The sequence below is a fragment of the Apteryx rowi genome, unplaced genomic scaffold, assembly GCF_003343035.1.
Source record: "Apteryx rowi isolate R43461 unplaced genomic scaffold, aptRow1 scaffold_279, whole genome shotgun sequence".
NCBI lineage: Eukaryota > Metazoa > Chordata > Aves > Apterygiformes > Apterygidae > Apteryx > Apteryx rowi.
Window position 1 is genome coordinate 82,905 of NW_020449185.1, and position 6,082 is coordinate 88,986.

Sequence of the window (6,082 nt, forward strand, 5' to 3'; positions counted from 1 at the left end):
GCAAACATTGGTGTCAAAGAAAGGAAGAAGGAAATTTTCTTTCTGGAAGCCCATAAGTCTTCTAATGTAAGGAGACCTGGATTCAGCTCCCAGCGCCGCCACCACGATATTGACTGCCTTTGGGTAATCTGCTGGCTCCCACCGTCTTCTACAATCCAGATCCCCATGTCAGAAACAAGAGTACCTCCGCTACAACTGCACTGCAGCTTGCCTAGCTTCCCACACTAGCTCAGAGACTTCAAAGCTTTACAGAAAAACAGTGAGATGCAAATGAGATTCCTCCACAGGAATCTGGGATTCTCAACCAAACGGCAGGCTGGCAAATGCCCTGCCAATGCTCACACCCTTGCCAGACCAAAAGGGACATCCTGCAAGATGGCAGAGCAAGAGCCAGGCTTATGCTCAGAGCTCTCTCTCCAGGCCCTGCAGGACTCCCAAGCTGAGTGGGCTGGCTCCACAGCGCAGCCTGGGAAGAACTTATAAAGTTTCCCTGCTAATGTGATGGATCAGTGCTTCCAAGGGAGAAAGCAGCACCTGTGTCACTTAAAACCTGAGCAATATTAGTGATCCAGACCTCATGGACCTCACCACTCCTTTTCTCTTGTTTGATTAGTCCCCCAAGGCTTTCAGTTCCTAACAGCAAATTCTTCAGCTTCCCACAGAAATTTCTGCATGTGACTTCAAATGTTTATACTGCAACCCAACTGAAACTCACTGCCTCTGGAACAAAAGGCACTGTGCCTCTACAGAGGGAGAGCTAGGAGGAGCAGAATGAAAGAGAAGTACAATTTATGTCTCCCTCTGAGAACTTCTCTGCATGGCAAAATCGCTGTGGCCAGAACAGCACTCCATCAGGGCTTAAGACCTCTGGTGTGGGACATTCGAACCAGGTGGACCAAATCAGCAGGTGGAACAGGGACAGGCATGCATAGTGGTGTCCTACCACAGGGCAAACAGCATCCATGTTTGAAGGGGCAGCGGTTTGGCAGGAAAAGCTGCTCTATCATGGCCAAACTGCTTCTCTAACATTTCTATTGCTGAAGAAACAGGGGAGGTCAGGGTCATTGTTAGGTTCCTTACCTGGACCCCCCACACCTCTTGTCTCTTTTCTTTCCATTTAGAGCTCACAAGCCCAGTGCTCTGCAAAATCTCAGGGGATCAGCTCACTTTTCTGGTGCCATTTTTCTGCCAGAGTCCAGCTCCTGTTTTGCAGTGTCCCCACACCAGGCTCTAATCATTCAGAAGCACTGCAAGTAATGACCCAGAGCAAAATCCATCTCTGTAATCACAAAGTCCTATAGAAAAAACCTAGACTTACTTGCAAAGGCCATTTGCACTTATACACAACTCATCCTCAGCATGGCTCTACTCTGCAAGGCCCTCCTGAAGGGTACTTGAGAAATACACAGGCAGCAGGAGTCCCAGACCCTTTTGACCTCTGTCTCAGAAGGACATGGCTAAGCAGGCAGGTCTGCCTGTCTCCTAACACAAAGATATGCACAGAGTCCATTGCCTGTTTGGTCTGGGAGTCAGGACTTACAGGTTGGCCCACATCTGGATTTGGTCAGCCCATAGACAGGACTGATGTCACATGAGAACAAACTGCCCAGCCAAAGCAGAGAGAAGCGTATCAAGAAACAGGGGGACTCCAACACAGGATATCCCCTATGGGCCCCAGCCTGCAAGATGAACTACCCAGAGAATATGTCAAGCCTCAGAAAGCAAGACTGCACCTCCCAGCACATGAAGGGCAGAAGTCACCTTAGCAGGAGCCAAAGTACCAAGGAACCAAGATGCTAGGACCAAACTGCAACTTTTTCTCCTCACCTGCTAATTCACCAAGTGAAAAAAGAGCCTCACAGGCTCATTTCTGGAGAGAAGGGGTTACTGAGCTTGCAAATACTCAGGGAAAAGACTACTCAGGGCCCAGCTCTCCCACCTATTTATGTCTCCCACCTCCCCTTGCTGACTTAAGTTGGACTACACAATCTCCAGACGTCACTTCCAACCTCAACAATTCCCTTTTAGCTGCAAATTAAGGTTCCTATAAGCTTGCAACAAAATAATTACAAGAATGAATTACAGCCTATTTAATTCCTTTGGTTCCAGTATGCCTGAGGCCCTCCAGAAGGATGTGCTTGTCTTGTTTACCAGGCATCCACTCTCCTGTTACCTCTCACTCAGGCAGCCTCACTCAGGTCCGCACCCCTTTCTGGGTATTTTCAGTTGGATCCTCTGAGTGGCAGGTCTATCCTAAGCACATGCCAAGCTTATGACATTTCCCATCTACAACAGAGCAGATCTGTGCAGGAACCTTTACACCATTCCCTTTGGAAAGCTCTAGTGACCTGACACAATACTCAACAAAAACCACCAGGCAGAGTCAGCACTGTGGCCTCCCCCAGCATTTTGAATCAAGCAACTGCTCAGCCCTGCCTCGCCTCCCCCTTTATGATTCAGACACTTTACCCTCTCTGACAACCCTAAAAAGACAGGTAAACAGCCACAGATTATGAGAAGGAAATTAGGGACTGAGCAGCAGTAGAGTTACGGCACATCAGCTGAGCCCTGGTAACTGGACACATGCTTTTACTATCAGCTGAGCAGTTGCCGTGATTTAAGAGGTTATTGCACTGTGCTGTTTGTCCTGCCTTGCTGTTGGAGATTATTATGTCCTTAGCTAACGCAACAGAGAGGAACACGTGCCAAGTATTTTGCTCCCAGTCTGGTATATCAGCAGTCGACAGCCTGCACTCAACCTCAGGGCATGAACTGCAGGGCTGAGCAATCGGCTAGCTTTCTCTTCTTAACCTGCCAAATCTAAATCCATCAGGGTCTGTGGGTCCCAGCCATTAGCCTGCAGCAAAAGAGTAGTAAAGCACTGTAGTTTTAACAGCTCTGGAAAACATTTTAGCAGAGTAGCACCTTGCTTTTGCTATGGGCTAACAGTCTGCATACAATCTGTAGCCACAAGACCATACACTGGAACCTGTGACTACAGCAGAAATGGGAACACCACTGCAATTCTCACAACATCAGCTCTGTTTCCACAGATCATCAAAAACTGGCCCTCAAAAAAATATATCAGGCATCTGAGCTTTTCACAGCAGGATCTCCAATCAYTGACCACTCATCAGTCATGCTTCTAGACAAATATTGACACTATTTCACCAGCAGAGAAATTCAGGCCCAGGGAAATTTAGCAGATTTGTCACTGCTATAGCAAATCAGGAACAGAGCTCAAGAGACTTCCTATACAGCCATGAGACGACAGCCCCTACATAGCCCGTCTTAGAGGTCCAATTCCATTAAAGGTGTCTTCACCTCATCTCATTAGCAGAAAGCGAGCTCTTCACTCATAAAACTTAGCTGGATGTAGCCTTTGGGATATCATCTTCATTACTGAATATCTGCTTAGCTCTGTTAATGGCCTAATATTGGAAGAAGAAGGATGTGAATAGCAAGGGTCCATGTGGTAAAAATCCTACTTTCCTTGTTTTTGAGCTGACTTTAAAAACTGAAGACATTCTGGGATGCATAGAGGTAGGTACACAGGCTGCAAAATACTCCTTACATGCTAAGTGCTCTGCATTGCATTTTTGGTTGATGCGGCACACGTGGAGAGAAACTGGAAAAGAGAGCCARAAAGCACAGTCTGTCAGGACAGATTGAAAGAGCTGGAGTCATATGGTCTACAGAAAACAAAGGCAAAACACGAGAAAAATGATAACAGTGCTCAGTAGTGAAAAAGCAAAGGGGAAGGCACTGTATTGTCCTCCACACGCATGCAGATTGGGTAAGAAGAGACAGACTTAAAGTGCAGTACTGAAACCTCAGGTCAGACAACAGGAAAGCCAGAACAGCACTGGGCTAGGCTGCTTGGGAGCCTCCACCACAGACAGATATTTGCCAGCACTGTCACAAATACTAGCCTGCTTTTGGGCTCAAGAAAAGGACCAAGTGATCTCCAGAGGTCTTGTGCACTCCTTCCTTTCTATTGGAAAGATGATATTGAAAACATATTAGAGACAACACTGAGAAGTCAGGATATAAAAATCACTTTTGAAAGTAATCCTGGTTGAACTGAATTGACAGGAATAATACACATATGGTTCTTCTGCCTGACAAAGGAGAGGAAGCAAGGACGTGCAATGAAGGGCAGCTGCTGTTTGCAGTCCAGGCTCTTCTCTGTGTACGTACAGAAGCAAGAGGTGGACAGCCTGGAAGATGGGTGGACTGCAAGAGAAAGGAAGGGTCTCACAGCTAAGGCAGGTAGATGGCAAGTTGGGAAATAATTTTTTCTTTTTTTTTTTTTCTTCTTCTCCTGCTGCAGGTTTCTTGTGTGATGTAGCTAAGTCACTAAAAGTAAATGTTCTCCATGTGGTCCTTAAAGGAGCATTCCTCATCTTCTGCATATCTGACCTGATGCACCTTGAGGCAGGCTGGCAGTAATGCTGAACAGTCCCAGGTACAAAGGAGGCAGACTGGAAATGATGTCGTATTTTGGGAGAAAAGGCAAAGATAATGCATTTTCAGATGGGATCAGCCAAAGCTACTGTATCTTCAGCTCTCCAGGTTACAGTAATAGCTGTATCACTAACACCTAGTTTCACAGGGAAGAAAGACAGATGAATTCATTACCATTTAGGAAGTAGAGACACAAATAGGGCAAAAGTATGTTTGGGCGGACTGGATCCTACACTGAATGAAAAAGATAAAAAAACAAACATCAAATCACAGCTGACTCACTGAACAAGGGCATGTTTTTGAAACAGCACTGTGTGGTGGGAAGAGGACTGAACTGAATTTTGAAATAAAATCCACAACTCACAACACATACCACATACAACACCAGTTAAACAATTTGCTATATRGATAGACAGACTCTGATAGATGTTGTCTGGATGGAGCTTTGCATATGTGAGCAGATATGGCTGCTAATACCCTAAAAGCAAGCAGGAGATAGATGATAACATGGGAAGCTACTGTCAAGAAACGGTAAGGAATAGCTAAGAGACCATTTCTTGGACAAAGTCCTAACTGAAAAAAGAGACCAAGAACATCGCACACAAATAAATTTCTTCCTTTTTTTGGTTCCTTACAGTTTTAAGAAAATAGGACTTTGCACAGAGTTATCTGTAAATAAAACTAGGCTGACAAGAAATATTGATTGCCAGTTTCTTAGAAGAGAAGCAGTTCATAGGTCCAAAACATTAGCTGATACGTAGAAAAAAAAAGAATAAGTTACATCAAGAGCATCACCAGTTTCCAAAGAGAAAATGGGAGTTCATATTCCTAACAAATTAAGACAAGATAGAATGATAGAAGCTCTTGGAGAAATCTAAATGCTTAAGAGTTAGCACAAGATCAGAAACAATTGAGTGTAACCTAGCACAGGAATGGAAAACTTTGAAAAAGGAACAAAGGCAGCAACTGGAAGCTTCCCAGAGAGGATGCAGTATCTTTGATGGAAGCAGTAACTGCAAAGTATCTGGATATGGAGGGAGGCTTGGCTAGTGCCTCTGGAGCTGGTGCTGGTTTAATCAGCTCTCTCCCTCCGTTCCCTCTCCCTCGCTGGGGAGCACCAGGACAGCCTGCGTGCCAGCAGTTAGAGCCGCAGCGAGAAAGGCAGCCTGGAAGGTACTCGAGTTCTGCCTCTTCAGGGCACGCACCAGAACTTTGGGGAGACAGAGGCAGACACTGGGACAAGTTCAAACAGCTGCCAACACGCTGCAAAAATGCACAGAAAAAGCGTATACGGGAGCATAAATGCAAACTACTGCTGCACATTTCAGCAGCTTTGTAGAGAAGATCTGACCTGGGAGGGGTCGCTGACAGGTGGGAGAGGGACGAGACCGGGTGAAAATGTCATGATTTTTTTTAAGAACATGCAGGTATCCTCATACACGGGGCTGCAACTCGCAGACAGCAGCAGCGGCAGCGGAGGAGCAGCGGCGGGGCTCTGCCCACGGCTGCCGGCTCCGGGGCAGGGGGAGCCCCGGGCACGGTGCCGGGCGCCGGCGCCAGCGGCTCCTCCGCGGCCCTCCGCTCGGGCCCGGAGCACGGCGGGCGCCGGGAGCCG